General features: G+C 43.4%; 1 protein-coding gene across 2 annotated transcripts in view; it reads left to right on the top strand.

Annotated features, from left to right (window-relative positions):
• LOC100079093 (cytochrome b5 type B) overlaps window positions 1-16,503 on the top strand; it is a 41,197-nt gene that overhangs the window by 8,520 nt on the left and 16,174 nt on the right. The gene's annotated exons all lie outside the window — the stretch shown is intronic.

Below are 16,503 nucleotides of genomic sequence, written 5' to 3'. Positions count from 1 at the left end.
TAAGAGAAAAATATTGGGAATATTAGGCCTAAGAGAAGTTCGTTCATTCATTGTCATATTTATTGGGCGCTTACTGTGTGCAGAGCGCTGTACTAAGTGCTTGGAAAGTACAATTTGGCAACAAATAGAGATAATCCCCTCCCAACAATGGGCTCACAGTCAAGAAAGGGGGAGAAAGACAACAAAACAAAACTAGTAGACAAGCATCAGTAGCCTCAATATAAATAAATAGAATTATAGATATCTACACATCATTAATAAAACAGAATAATAAAATATGTACATATATGCACAAGTGCTGTGGATCAGGTAAGGGGTAGAGGAGAGGGAGGGAGTTGGGGCGATGGGGAGGAGAGGAGGAGCAGAGGAAAAGGGGGGCTCAGTCGGGGAAGGCCTCCTGGAAGAGGTAATAGATGAGTGGCAGGAAAGCTTAAGGAAGTTAAGACTCTTAACTCCCTAACTTGGGGAGAGACTGTCAAGGGAGACAGCTGTGTTCTCCAAATGTCATTTTGTGGCCGTTCAAGAGAATATTGAGCTGGATGGCTTCTAGGTAATAATAATCGTGGTATTTGTTAAACATGTACTATGTGCCAAGTACTGTGCTAAGAGCTGGAGGTACAAGGGAATCACAGTCAAAGTAGAAGAGGGAACAGGTAGTGAACCCCCATTTTGCAGGGGAGAGAACTGAGGCACAGAGAAGTTAAGTGACTTGGCCAAGGTCACACAGCAGGTAAGTGGCAGAGGCGGGATTAGGACCCAGACCCTCTGACCCCCAGATCTGCCTATAGGTACTAATTCTTACGTTTTTATTTTAGGAGTTTCATGTAAATGTATTTTACTTCTCTGTGTATGTTCCAGTCTTGGACCTACTTTCCATCCATCAACTTTTGGCTCTGAATTGTAACTTGCAGAGCTCTGAGGAACCTTTAAGAGAGAAGAACCTTAGAGCAGCAGAGCAGTGCAGGTGATAAATACCAGCTGACATTTGATTTGGACTTTTTTCTTTGTGGCAGATCGGGTTGACCGGAGAAGAGTAGAAAGGAAACATTATACTTTGACATTTTGGGCGAGACTAGATTCTTGTCTTGTGGAATTGAAGAAACCAGTGAGACAGACCTAGCTGTGCTCAGTCAAGGGCTGCAGCTAAAATACCGATTAGAAAAGTGGCAAGCACAACTAATAAGATGCTATCACTTTTCTAAAGGATCTGTGAATCTGCATCTCATCTATTTGGTTTGCGGCTTGGAAGTACCTAAGTTGTGTCCAGCTGATGCTGACGGTAGGGAAATGGGTTCTCTAGAATTTGGTGAATCTTCCCCAGGACTTTTTTCAAAACTTGCAGAAAAATTGCAAATCAAATAGACACGGTCATCTTTTTGAATATTTGGCTGGGCCATCACTAATGGTACACATCTTTATGCTTGGGAAGTTAGCAGTGTGTATAAAATTGAAAGAAAATGAAGAGACCTCTCCAAATTGCAACTGGTATTTCCAAAATGGGGCCTGGATGTGGTTTAAAATTGGTCTCGTGGTAGAATATATACCTTAGGGTGGAATGTGCCTTTTCTAGTCTTTCTTAATCATTAAAACAATTTAGTAAAATTAGTAATGGTATTTGTGGAATTTATGGATTGATCATGGAAGTCTACTCAGTGGAATGCGTTCTACTAAATTATTGGAAAAGCGCAACAGAAGTAAAGACGTATTCTCTTCCCCCAGAGAACTTAAGATCTTCAGTTCTTTTATAACATCTGTGTTTATTTAGGTATTTTGGGTAGAACATGTTGGAAACCAGGGCACCTTCTTCAGCCGTGTGCAGTCTTTCTGGACAGAACTCAAAGCCTTGTCAAAAGAAATGCTTGTGCATATGGAAGTAGCTCCGGTCGGTCGAGACCCGCGTTTCACAGTGCAAGTTTTCCTTAATGCAGGCTTCTTCAGGAATGTAACCCCTGTGATCATTTCTCCAGAGTCAGAGGGCATCTCCTCACCTCCAGCAGGCGTTGTGTGTGTGCTCTTGCTGAGCTGACTAGTGACCTATCACAAATCCCTGTAAAATCGCCCTTTTTACTTGGTTTCCTGCCTTCTGTAGGGGATCTAGTCTGAAGTTTATTTCAGGGATGATTGAGGTGAGAGAGCTGATCATCAGTGCGTGATGTCTGACAGCTTCAGTCTTTGATTGCAGTATAGATTTTTTTCAAAAATTTTGTTTATAATGTTGCAAAGCTCATTGCATAATGAAAACGGAGACTGAGGACATCGGACTACATGGATAAAGGTCATCAGGCCATAAGAACGTTTACAGATTGACCGAAAGGTTTTTTGGTTTTTTTAATGGTATTTGTCAAGCATTTATTCAGTGCTGGGCACTGTACTAAGCGCTGGGGTAGATACAAGCTAGTCACATTGGGCACAGTCCATGGCCCACATGGGGTTCTCAGTCTTAAATCCTGTTTCATAGATGAGGTAACAGGCACAGAGAAGTTAAATGACTTGCCCAAGGTCACACAGCAGACAAGTGGCAGAGTCGGAATTAAAACGTAAGTCCTCTGATTCCCGGACCCTTGCATTTTCCACTAGACCATGTTGCTTTTTGGAAACTTCTCCCAGATTGGAAACCGTGGGCCAATCCATGTGTTGCAGAGGAGGTGTGGTGCAAATCTATGCAGTGAATTGATTTCAGCAGTGTAGACAACTAGCTTGGATAAATAGAGGCCAGAATCAACTGACTTTCTGGGAGATATTCAGGCAGGAGCCGAGGGAGTTTATCCAGACAGTTGCAGCTGGCCTTATTTTTGGTAACCCTTGAAATGAAGGCATTTTGTTAGAGTACTTGTATATCTGAGCCTATGAAAATTTCAAATTATTGGTAGTTTTCCATTTTTTTAGATGTTGGATACCTTATTGGGGAATTATGGACAAGTGAACTTTAGAATTAATGGTTTTGATCGTAGAAGCAGAAGGAGAGGAGCTTTCAGATGTCTGTCTTCTCAAAATTTTGACATTCCCTTTCTTCTGTTTGGATACAGGGCATTTTATGGGGTTCACTTTTCAGGATTTTTCTTGAAGATCATATTTTAAAAGAGCAAGTAAAGGTATCTGAAGCAAACACCACCCCCATGCTTTCTCTGAAACTTTTCTTCAAGTAAGAAAAAACTTGTTTTCCTTTCTCCAGAAACATGGCCGCCGGTCTGGCCAGTAACTTTCCCAGTAGGGTTTTAGTTCAGCTGGTTCGGGGAAAATGCTTTTAATGACTCAGTCGTTCTTTTTGCTCCCAAGTGTTACAGAACAATTCTTTCTCCAGAATATCTGGTCTCCATTAGACCAACCGCACAACTTAATATTTACAAATGAAAAAAAAATAATAAAGTAGGAGAACCCACCTGTTTCCTAATGGACTTTAACTTGCTGTGAATTAGTAACCAATATACATCTCACTGCTGGGGAACGCTTCGTCCTTTAGGATAGCTTGTTTTGGCTTGCTTGTGGAGGTGGGGCAGTCAGTATATGGCAGTGTTTCCTTGTATTGGGCCCCTGATTTGATGTGGAGGATTTATGATTGACCACTGATGCCTGAGGGTTCTGGTGACCCTGTCCTCTTCCCTCCATCCCCACCTCGCCTCCTTTCTGCCTCGGTTCCTTTACTAGAGATTAGTGAATGGTAGACGGAATACATGGAGACTGGGTAATAATAGCTTGGCTAGAATTTTAAACACTTATTAACCGGAGTGATCATAGTAAAGAAAACTTGCCTCCTGCAAAATATGTTTTACCTAGTAGAATGAAGGAAACTAGATTATAGTTGTGTGCCAGGCACTGTTCTAAGCACTGGGGTAGTTACAAAGTAATCAGGTTGGACGCAGTCCCTTTCCTGCAGGAGGCTCACAGTCTTAATCCCTGTTTTACAAATGAGGTAACTGAAGCCCAGAGAAGTGAGGTGATTTACCCAAGGTCACACAGCAGACGTGTGATGGAGCAGGGATTAGAACCTAGGGCTTCCAGCTCCCAGGCTGTGCTCTTCACACCAGGCCATGCTGCTTCCCAATTTTCCCTCATGGGGATTTGTTGTGACTTTGAAAATGGGTTTGCACCCCAAAAGAATCAGGAGGCATGTTGTCTCTACCTCTGTTGTCATGGGCAGTAGGGAAATCTCATTCCCTGAGAACCGGCTCAGAGTTTCAAGGTTGCAGGGTGTAAATTTGACCTCTTTCAAAGCCACTGTGATTTTTTCAAGCTTGTTTGGTAATAGAAGCAAAGCAGTGTGCCTTTCCCCAGTTATGGGGAGTGGTTGGGTTCCAATCTTTGGATTTGGCTATCTGTAGATCGAAGAAAGGTGCTGCCGTGGCAGGCGACAGAATTCAACGCGGGTTTGGAGCGAATGCTGAGCTGTGAATTTGGATTATTAGCACTGAGATCCTGGAAACTAGTTGGATCAGTAAAGTCTTTGGCATTTTTTTCTTGAGGTACCTCTCTTGGAGTAACTGAAAAGCCCAAAGCAGTCATTGTAATTTAAAAAGCTTGAAACAGCCCTCTTCACCTTCTGGACCTGAATAAATAAGTTAATTATGGTATTTTTCATGCAATTGTTCTATGCCAAGTACTATACTAAGTGTAGAGGTGGATACAAGTTAGCGGAATCAGACATTGTCAGCAGGCCAGTGTCAGAGTTTGGACTAGAACCCAGGTTTCATGACTTCCAGTCTCATGTGCTTTCCACTCAATCTCTCAATCAATAAATCAGTGGTATTTATTGAGCACTCACTGCATGCAGAGCACTGTAGTAAGCACTTGGGAGAGAATGCTATAATAGAATTGGTGGACACAATTCCTGTCCACAGGGAACTTACAGTCTAGACGGCGTGACCCTTCACCACTTGATATTCACCCCACCCCACTTCCATTCATGGAGCACGAGCCTGGGAGTCAGACGGACCTGGGTTCCAATGCCGGCTCTGCCACTGTGTGACCTTGGGTGAATCACTTTTCTTCTCTGCCTCAGTTCCCTCTTCTGTAAAATGAGGATTAAGACTTTGAGCCCCATGTGGGTGGGACAGGGACTGTGTCCAACCTGATTTTCTTGTATCCATCCCAGCGCCTACAACGGTGCCTGGCACATAGAACGTGCTTAACGAGTACCACGATGATTCTAAGGACGTGTGTGTATATTTTCTGCCAATTCCCCTATCTGGAATTTATTTTAATGACTGTCTCTCCTTTAGGGTGAAAGTTCCTTGTGGGCAGGGATCATGTCTGCCAACTCTATTGTATTGTACCTTCCCAAGTACTTAAAACAATGCCCCACACCCGGTAAGCATTCAATAAATAGCATTGATTGCATCTGTCTCTGCCTTTCATCACTTCCTCTTCCCTGTTTATGGACCACTGTCTCTTCCCCCTCAGAAACGTTGTGTCTGCAGGAAATTGACAAAGATAGTTTTCTTTTCCAATTTCCTTTGGAATCATTTAATAGTACTATATTAGGTCCTCTAAGCTGTAAACGCATTATGGACAGGGAACATGTCTGCTAATTCCCCAGCGCCAAGCACTCAATAAATACAATTGATCGATTCTCCTACTAGAACACAGAAGCTTGCACTCTTTGTTCCTCTCAAACTCAACCTCCCTTTGCCTCATTCTCATCTCCCCTGCCTCTAATCTCTAGCTCACACCCCTCCTTTTGTCTGGAACTTCCCCCCTCTTCAAAGCCACCAGACCACAGCTCTTCCCATCTTCAGGGTCCTTCTGAAATCCCACCCCCTCCAGGAGGCTTTCCTCACTTCATTTTGCTTCTTCCCAAGTTATGTCCTCTGTACTTTTGTAGATTGTGAGCCCTACAACAGACAGAGACGGTGCTTAATTTTCACCCTTATGTTTTCCCTCAGTGCTTAGAACAGTGCTCTGCACACAAGTGCATAATAAATACTATTCCTATTACTTTGGAGCCACCTCTGCACTTTGGCACTTAGAATCACCCAAACCATTTCTACATACGTTGTTTTTTTACTCTACTATTTAAATCTGTATTCAGCCACATGTCTGTCCATTCTCTTCTTTGTCCTAATTTAATCTGTCCCCTTGCTAGACCTAGCTGCTGTTTTCTCCCACCACACAAGACCATTTTACGTCTTCCATTCCACCAAAGGAAAATTTTTATCATCTCTGGTAATCAACTCTCTGCCCTCAATTAATTTCTCATGGAATTCCCCTAACTCCCACACCCTCTCCCCAAGTTAGGCTGCAGCAAATCAAGTCCCATTTCTCCAAAGCTCACATAAAAAGTCATCTCTTCCGGGAGGCATTCCCGACTGATTGGTAATCCCCTCACTATTCAGTCTCCTCGGCACTTAACGATTATGTAATTATTCGTTCATCTATCTATTATTTGTATATCCATTTGTGCTGTTTTTTTTCCGTTTTCCGGTCCTTTTATCTAGTGTACTTGCCCGACGTTTTCCTTGACGTAGTCATACGCAGTTGTTTCAGTCATTTATTCCACTGTAAGCGTTCAGAGGTTGACAGTCCAAGGATGGTGGTGTATTACAGAAGTGCAGGCAATTCTGACTTTGTTCCAGTTGTCGAAGTACTAATAACTACCCTTCCCCGATGACATCAGTGTCACTGTGCTCACAGTTGCAGCACTCAATAAGCTAGTCGTTGGCAGGGAATGTGTCCCTTATATTGTCGTGTTATGCTCTCCCAAGTGCTTAGTACAGTGCTTTGCGCAGTAGGCACTCAAATACGATCAGATGAATGAACAGCTTCCATATAGGAGCTGCTGTGGATGGAATTCAGTTGCCAGGTAGGTTGGATCCAGCCCATTGGCAATAGTTTTTTCAACCCCTGCATTAAAGTGAAAGCTCCTCAAAGGTAGGAACTGTGTCTCATACGCTCAGTTTTTCTTCACTCGCTCAATTGTATTTACTGAGCACTTACTGTGTGCAGAGCACTGTACTGAGTGCTTGGGAGAGTACACTATAAAAATAAACAGATACCTTCCCTGCCCACAACGAGCTTTGCAGTCTAGGGACTTGAGTTCTCAATGGACTTCAATTTGCTTTATAGTGTTGTACCCTGCTACTGCATGCATCTGAACAACTTTCTTCTGCCGTGTCCATTCCATTCCACCTATCCATAGAGATGCATTTTGTTGGAGTAATAATAATTACAGCATTTAAGCGCTTACTGTTTGCGAAGCACCGTACTAAGCGCTGGAGTAGATACAAGCAAATCAGGTTGGTCCCATTTGGAGCTCAGTCTCAATCCCCATTTTACAGATGAAGTAACTGAGGCACAGAGAAGTAAAGCGACTTGCCCAGGGTCACGCAGCAGGCAAGTGGCGGAACCGGGATTAGAGCCCGTGACCTGCTGACTCCCAGTCCCGTGCTGTATCCTCTATCCGCTACGCCATGTAAGAATCTTCTTTAATTCCCAAACAATCTTCTATCCAAAACATATAGTGGAAACATTGCTTGGGAAGAAGGGCGTGGTTTGGTTTGGTTTATTATGCCAAAGGGCCTTGACGATGCTCTTGTCCAGAGCAAGCCTCACTGAGTGTTTTTTCACTAACAGATCAAGGGATCTTGAGTTGCAAAAATCGTTCATTTTCAATGTCTTAGCTATGTCACAGTTGACAAGTTGTAGCGAGTGCCCTTAGGCAAAATGACACAAAGAAGAAGCCCCCCAAATCCCCCTCGGTTTTGTTGCTTCGAACTGAAAGAAAACAGTGGAAGAAAGTCGCCTGGAAATTTGTTGGAGGGAACCCCTGGGTTTTGAAACTCTTTTAGAAACTGGGCCTTCACAGCTCCCAACTTTCACTGAAGTCTGCCCCTTCCCCGCCCGTTACATTCCCAGCAGGATAATGCCTGGCGTAGCAGCAGCCTAAGAAAGTGAGTAGAGAGATTGTTCTTCCTCCTGTCACTGCCGTCCATTCGCTAGAGAACTCGATCCCGGAGCTGAGTCCGAGTCTGAGAATGCTCTGGGCAGAGGCTCCGGCTTTAGCGAGGCAGCGTGGGGGCTGCCAACCCAGTTTTCCTTTAAATCAAGCCCAGCTGCTGCTGTTTCTTTCAAGGTTCCGTGCCTCCTTAGCGTGTTAAGGAGTCCGGTAAGAAGCTAATCATAGGAACATGAGCCATGGCATCGCTGGGTCAGGCCAGTGCTCTCCCCAGCCTAGAATTGCCTCTGCCTAAAGAGCTGTACCCCGTTCTCTATTGCTGTATTGCATTCTCCTGGGCTCTTAGAATGGTGCTTTGCACATGGTAGGCGTTCAGGAAATACCATTGATTGATTTGAAGTAGTCCTAGAGATAGTCACATCCCTGATTAAAAACCCGGGCTGAGCTATAGGTGAACACGGAGCACTGACTTGTAATTCTCTGTACTTGATCTGTTCACTCAATCAATCAGTGGTATTTATTAAGCACTGACTTTGTGCAGAGCCCAGTACTGGACACTTGGGATAGTTCAATACAGTTGGCTGACACGATATCCGCCCTCAGGGAGCTTACAGACTAGCAGAGGAGACAGAGAAATACAGGTGAATTACAGGTGAGGGGAGCTAGGTGCATTGATGGGGATTGTTTGGCAATCAATTTAGGCAGTCTTGCAGTTATTAAAAAAGATAATCCATAAAATCAGTCAGTCGTGTTTATCGAGCACTAATCATGTGTAGAAAGGTTGTACTAAGCACTCGGGAGAGTGCAGTATAACAATATAAGAGACACATTCCCTTCCCACGGTGATCTTACAGTCTAGAGGGGGAGGCGGACATTAATAGAAATAAATAAAATTAAAGCTGTATACACATGGGATGGGGCTGGGAGAGAAGATAAATAAAGGGAGTAAATGAGGCAACGAAGAAGGCAATGGGAGAAGAGGAAAGGAGGGACTAGGGAAGGCCTCCTGAAGGCTTGTGCCTTGGCTAAGGCTTTGAAGGTAGGGAGAGTGGAGAGAACACATGCAAAGATATATGTGCTTTTAAAAAAACAAATTAAAAAAAACCCTTAGCCCTTTCCTTCTCCCAGTCATAGCTCCGCCAGAGCCATATGGTAAAACAAAATCAACGCTTTTTAGTACCGACCTTCCCTGGCATCAAGGTGGTTTGCAGGGATGTGGTAAATATGGCCTACAGAGATTTGAAGCAGCTGAAGAAGACCCAGGCTCAAAAGACCCTGGGTAAATGGCGGTTAACCCAGGTATTGGCAATCAAAAATGGTTATCATCTGCTTTTTGGTAGACCAGAGGAGAGGGAGCAGGTTGTGTAGTAAATCCCAGACAGAGCCATGGCTACAGCAAGACCGCTGTTATGTGTGGGATCTCCTGCAGAGATGTGAGTTACAATCTTGGATTTGCCCCTGTCCCTCTCTCCCATGGCAGGATCAGGATCGGCGACCTAATCCCAAAACTAGTCAGAAGTTGCTTCCTTTGGGATGTTGAAAAGTGCCGAAGGCACCGCTTCCAGGTTCACATCCAGGGTCCTTACACTGCTACTCAGGTTTTAGAGGATGGTGACCTGGACCCATCATGGCATCAGTAATCTGTGGCCGCCGCCCCTGGCCAGAGGGCAGTGTGCTAATCAGGATGGCTTGTTGTAGGGCTGCCCGTTGCCTGCATTACCTCTTTTGGGCTTCATTTTTCTGAGAAAAAGGAATCAAAATTTCATAGGATCGCTGTACTGAGTAATTGATGAAAATAATCTTGAAGCCCTTGGCAGAATCAGTTTATAAATACTGAACATGTTGAAGACAGAGTCTCTCACTGTTCTGTAGGGTGATTGTCAACACCCAGAAGTGACCGGGATGTTCTAGTTTGACACCTTTGCCCTAAAACGGTACATATACTGAAAGTGAGATGTCCTTTAAAAATTGGAGAATTAGTCTTAATAGGAACAATTGTTATTATGTTCTGCAGCCTGGGAATTGAATTGTTTCTTGTTAGACCCAAATGGATAATTCATTATCCTTACAGCAGATATAGATAAATTACTGTTGAAAGGGATTTTCAAGAAACCTATCTAGGGCTGTTGATTTTCTCCTTTGAAAAATGGCTTATTCATGTGGAATTTTAGTAAATTCCATTCATTTCCAATGAGATGAAAGAAATGGGCTCTATTAAAATTCCAGTAGAAATTTGTGAGTTTTTAAGAGTACGTCCTCTACTGCCGTTCTTTTTCGCTTCATTCTTTTCTTCCTTTTACTTTCATTTTACCCTCTGCCCTTTAGTTTTAGTTTAGTTTAGTTTTGGGGAAGCAGCGTGGCTCAGTGGAAAGAGCCCGGGTTTGGGAGTCAGGCGTCATGGGTTCGAATCCCGGCTCTGCCACTTGGCAGCTATGTAACCATGGGCAAGTCACTTAACTTCTCTGTGCCTCAGTGACCTCATATGTCAAATGGGGATGAAGACTGTGAGCCTCATGTGGGACAACCTGATTACCCTCTATCTACCCCAGTGCTTAGAACAGTGCTCTGCACATAGTAAACGCTTAACAAATACTAACATTATTATTATTATTCTTATTATTATTACTAGTTCCCACTCTAAGGAGCCATACCTGGGAGTTGCTTGGATTCCCTCAGAGGTGGAGGGGAAGCCCTCATTCCTTTTCTTCAGATGGGAGCCCTCAGTGGGCTGAGATCTCCTCCATCGTTTTCGCTACCTAGGTCAGTTCTGTATGATTTAGCCGGCCAGAGTAGGCAGAGGATTCGCTTCCTGTTTCCAGCCACTCTGGAAGCTAGCGCTTTGTACGGAGTTGGAGCCAGCTTTGAGAATTGAGGAGAACAGCATGACCGTGGGACCGATGTTGACCCAAACCCACACTTCCAGGCCTAAAAGTGGGCACCGCTGCTGCTGTTCGTTCATCAGATTCTCCAACTTCTATTTCTTGGTTTGAACGTGCTCAGTACATAGTCTGAATCGTTCAGCATTCTGGGTCCTATGCCATGTACCACTGACTCCTGCACTCAGATTCACTTAGAGGGAAGAGGAAGGCATGGAAGCTTGGGATGTGGTCATTGGGACCCAGTTTTCAGCAAAGATATTGTGGTTGCCCTAAGCTGGAGGGAAATCGATCCCTTCAAAAAAGGTAGTAATGGTAGACATTTTCTTGCAGATGGATAGGAATTCATCTCCATGAATAAGAAGCAATATGGCCAAGTGGAAAGAACTTAGGACTGAGAATCAGGGGACCTGGTTCTGGTCCAAGCTGGGCCACTTCTTTTAATGGTGTTCGTTAAGCACTTACTATGTGGCAGGCCCCGTAAAAAAGCACTGGAGTAGGTACAAGCTAATCAGATTGGACACAGTATATGTGCCACACGGGGTTTACAGTCTTAATCCCCATTTTACAGATGAGGTAACTGAGGCACAGAGAAGTTGTCATTTGCCCAAGGATACACAGCAAACAAGTAGCTGAGCCGGGGTTAGAATACATGTCCTGACTCCCAGGCCCCCTCTTTCCACTAGGTCAGGATACTTTTCCACTTGCCTGCTATGTGACCTTGGGCAAGTCACTTAACCTTTCTGGGCCTCAGTTTCTTCATCTCTAAAATGGGAATTCAATACCTATTCTCCCTTCCCTTTAGACTAGGAGCCCCACTTGGGACAGGGACTGTATCTGATCTGATTATATTGTATCGATCTCTGAGCTTAGCTCAGCACTTGGCACACAGTAAGTACTTAACAGATGCCTCTATTATTATTTTTAGACATAGTATTAATAACCGGATAGCATTTCTTACCCCAGGAGTTTATGCAGGCAGAAAGTATCAGTAGATACAAACAAGGTATAGATAAATTCATGAATGATTTAAGAGAAGAATATGGGATATTAGAAGGTAGATGCTTAGCCATAAGGATCGATGTCAAGGAAGACGACTCCCAGATTTTCTACCTAGCGTCTCTCATGCCACTGTTGGAGAAAGAATACTTGGTCGGCGAGGCAGTCTGACCCACTATTTTGCATTTCTTATGGATTGGGTGGAATCTCCCACCAGGAACAACGGATGAACTTTGGCCCTGAGATTTTAGGACTGAGAGCCTGGGCAGAGATATTGATTTTAACGCTAGTGGTCTGCGCAGCCCCACTCGCACTCTGTTCCTGTGCCAGATATGTTTCCGCGGGAACACGGGCTGCAACGAGCAGGTAGATGGGTGGGGAGGTACAGCATGCTGCAGAGTGCATGTGTAGTCTTCGCCAGCTTCAGGTACAACCACGACTACAAATCCAGGTCCCCTGACTCCCAGCACCATGCTCTTTCCACTGGGCCAATAGTAGTTTCTGGAATTTTTATAATTTGATGTTCACATGGTTTAAAAGAAGAAGATCTGGGAGATGGGTTCCTTTCCAAGGTTCAAGGAACCCAAGCTGTTTCCAGCTGCGGCACACTCCCAGGTAGAGTAGCTAGAATTCATATTGGCAGACCCAAGCTTAGATTCTTCTGCAGTGATTCCGCTTCGTGCTGAAACTAAAGGCTGAGGGATGTGTGTCTGCTTTCCCTGCACTACAAAATTGTCTTGGAAAAAAGAGAGGACCTCCTCTCTTCTTGGGACCCAGAAACGGAATCGTTAGTGAAATTTATGGATTTGTTTCCTTCATTCTTCTTTTCAGTCTTAATTTTCACTCATTAAGAATTTCCTATGTGCCTGTTTTCTGAGAGTACTTGCCTTTATCAGTGACTGACTGTACCGTTGGCTAGTTTAGTTTACAGATCATGTGTGAACAGTTAATTAGAACTGAATGTAGTTGAACAATTGATACTTTTCACTTAGAAACTGGCTCCTGGGACTAGACAGGTTTGGTAATGTATTAAAATGGCTCTTGATGTTCAATTTCATTGGCATTAGGCATTTGCAAACTACTGTTGTTGGGAACAAACATGTTTAGCTTTCTCACTCACATAAAATGCTCTTTGAGAGACTCATTGGCATAGAGGTAAGGAAATAGTAACATGTGTCAGAGAGGAGACCACTTAAAAGAAGAATCAATCTGTAGTATTTATTGAGCACTTACCATAGGCAGAGCACTGTACAAAGCCTTTAGGAGAGTTCAGTGCAATAGAGTTGGTAGACACCATCCTTGCCCACAGGGCGCTTACTGTCTAGCGGGGGACACGGACGTTAAAATAAATTACAGATATGGGAAATGGCTGAGTGTAAGGATGTGTACATAAGGGCTGAAAAAGCGATGACTGTGGCTTATACAAAATATCTAACGTAATCACCGAAATAACTGGAAATCATCAAATGTCTCTGCCACTACAGTCACATATAGAGTTGACCTTTGTAATCGAAGACGTCATTACTGATGGTAAAATTCACTGAAGAAGCTGATGTGGGACCACATCATGCAAACAAGTGTGTTAATTGTTTGAAGCATTTGAGGACAATTTTCATTTTTGCTCATCAGGCTCACAAAACTATCCTTTTGAAACCTTTGCTCGAGAAGAATCTCTTTTTGGATTGCCATCTGCCAGGCTGATCGATCTGCCATAGCTGTCTTCTGATATTCAGCTCTAATGCAACCTTGCCTGAGACTGCACTTTATTGCATTGTTTTCCTCTCCTTTCCCCATTTTCGATCATCCCATTTAGCTCGCAGAAAGCGGTTTGAGAATCCTATCGTCATAAGTTCTCTGCACGTTATGCCATGCAACACTCTGGTGACTTTATCTTTATTATTTTTAAGTGCTTACTCTGTGTCAAGGCACTATACCAAACACTGGGGTAGATACAAGATAAACAAGTCAGACACAGTCCCTGGCACTGATAAGTTAAGCCACTTGCCCAAGGTCCCTCAATAGGCAAATGGCGGAACTGAGATTAGAACCCACGTACTCTGACTCCCAGGGCCAGACTCTTTGCACTAAGTCATGAATCGAGTGTAGCTTCAGTGCTACAAGACTGCCTTTCTTCCAGGAGCCACTTCTTTGTTGCGATCTGCCTTTCCTCTTGAATATGTTGGAATATGAATATGTCGGAGCTGCTCAAGAAGCCAGGTGTGATGGCTGGGAAGGGATCAGGTCTGTCGACCTTCTCGGAAGGTTGGCCAGCCGGTGGTCAGTTGGGTCGAACACCTGATGCCACAATACCCCCACACTCTGACCAACAATCTGGAAGGATAGTCTGGCCTTGTTAAGTAGCTGTAGAAAAGTGAATCAAAGGTGAAGCATCCTGATGAATTTTCCGGCACTAGTAGGGAGTAGAGAAAGAGTTGGAGGAGGTGAATTTTATGGAATATCTGGTCTGCTAGAGAATGAGACATTTATTAGGATTTCGAGGGTAATTTGATCTTACTTAGCTCCTCCTATATTAATCACTTGTGACAATATGACAGAAAAGCTTTGATTGATTTAATTACTTAGTTTCATCTTATGTCTGTCTTTCATTACAGTTTTGCCCATTTTCTTTTAAATCCCCTCAGATCATAATCTAGAAACAAGCCTGAGATGAAATTTACAAAGGGAAGGCATAAATTAAGTTAAATTTAACAGCGGCTGTAAAAAAAAAAATTATCTTTGTCCTATTTTTGCCCTTGGAAGAAAATTTGGAAATGTGTTTTCTTTCCAACCCATTAACAAGCCAGGTCTTGGTGTTGATGAATTGTCTTTTATCGCATGATCATATTTTTCAGATCCAGTAGTGTGCCGGCCAGGGATTGTTGATATATCAATACGGTGTGTACCAGCCCTGTCAGAAGTAGCCGATATTATGAGGATGTTGCTTATAGTGAGACATTTGCTCGGTTTTTAATGCAAGTCCTCAAGAAAATTTTTCTTGGCACCCTTCTGTACTTTCCTTCTGTCAGTTGACATTTGAGGAAGGCCAGCTGAGTTGAAGATTCATTGTTGCTACATTGTGCGGAAAAGTGCACCGAAATGGCCAAAACCTCTTCTTCACTGCCGGTGTACTAGGGAAGTGAAATGGAAATCCCTACCTTCTTTTCAAAAATAGATGACCTCAAAGATGTGCCTTTTTGTAGGCCTGAAGTTTCACTTAGTACTCGAGTTAGTCTTAAGGGAAGAAAGAGATCTGGAGTGAGATGTGGAGTATCAAAAGGCAATAATAGATAAGAGTGTGGGATGACACTTATAGTCGTGAAGGGCATTTTAGCCAGAAGGGCAAGCTAACTAATGATAGTTCTGCTATGATCAAGTTGAAAGTGGACAGCAAGTCAATCCTGGCCATGGATCAGATTCTGTAACAATTGGAAGTCCTCAATTTTGAGATTATAAACTGTGCACTCCCTTGCAGTTTAAAAGTGAATGATGGTTGCTTCAATTTCAAATGCTTAAAGGTCCTGGGGTTTATATTAAGCGTAGGTATTCCCGGACTGCATCTCACAAGAAGGAGATGTTGATCAAAGAGGATTTGGCAAGCTTGAGCAAGCTTTGAACATGACTGAGGAATTCTAGTAGAGGAAAGGGCTTAGAAGACTGTTTTATGATCTGCTCTAGTGAAAATCCCAGGTTTCAAATGAAATCAAGCATTCCGATTTCTTAGCGCTAAAGACTCGGACACCGAGATCAGGTTTTTGCAGTGTGCAGTTCACACATATCAGGTTCACTGCCTGTTGGGAAATGTCTGTTCTGAGTTCTTGTCTCAGGATTTATTCTTCTCTTTAGAGCTTAAAGTGACTGAGGAATTTTCTGTTTTGTTTCTTAAACTTTGTCTTAGAATCTTCGCCCTTCAGTGCAAGAAGAAATGAGAATGACCTAAGTTTTTTTAGCCTGCCTGGCTAGTGTGGGTTACCTAGATTTTGAGGGCTATACGCTCGCTGCCTGGGGCTTTGTTTCCAAAATACTTTATTGTACGATCAGTCTCTGTTATGTTTTTAACATTTATTGAAAATGTTGGTTGGAGAGGACAATCCTATGATACTGGAACTTTTCCTAAGGGCTGCTTCCCCACTTTATGAGGAAACTAGTTCCTTTGTGCATTTTGCCAGATTGGGTCTTATTTTCCCACTAAAGAAATGACCATTATGGGCAAATCTCTAAACCGTAAGCTTGTCTCTAGACTATAAGCTCATTATGGGCAGGGGACGTCTCTGCTAATTCTGTTGTATTGTACTCTCCCAAGCATTTAGTACAGTACTCTGCACATAGTAAACGCTCAATAGATACGATTGACTGATTTAGGCTGACATCATCTGAATTTTTCTCATGCCTTCATTTGTAGGGTTACTAGTATTTTTAGGTAATTTACACCCCTCCACCCCACCCCAGCCCCTTATATAATAACTGGTAGTATTTTCTGGTTAATCCGATGGGCTGGATGGGCTCTAACTCAACTGAATCAAAGGTGGTGAGTAATGATCAGATTGAAAATCGACGCGATTATTATCTTTTATGTGCTTTTTTGACACTCCCGGGATTGGTGTGCCTCTTTGTCATTTAAGTGACTGCCTTCCTTATTTCTGAGGTGGACCCCCGGTTAAATCCTGTGTGTGTCACATTCACTTACACATGCACATATGCACACTCATGTGCGCACTCTGTAATATACGTGCCGTCTCTTCT

Source organism: Ornithorhynchus anatinus, chromosome 11, assembly GCF_004115215.2.
Source record: "Ornithorhynchus anatinus isolate Pmale09 chromosome 11, mOrnAna1.pri.v4, whole genome shotgun sequence".
NCBI lineage: Eukaryota > Metazoa > Chordata > Mammalia > Monotremata > Ornithorhynchidae > Ornithorhynchus > Ornithorhynchus anatinus.
This window is presented reverse-complemented; position numbering and strand designations above follow the sequence as displayed.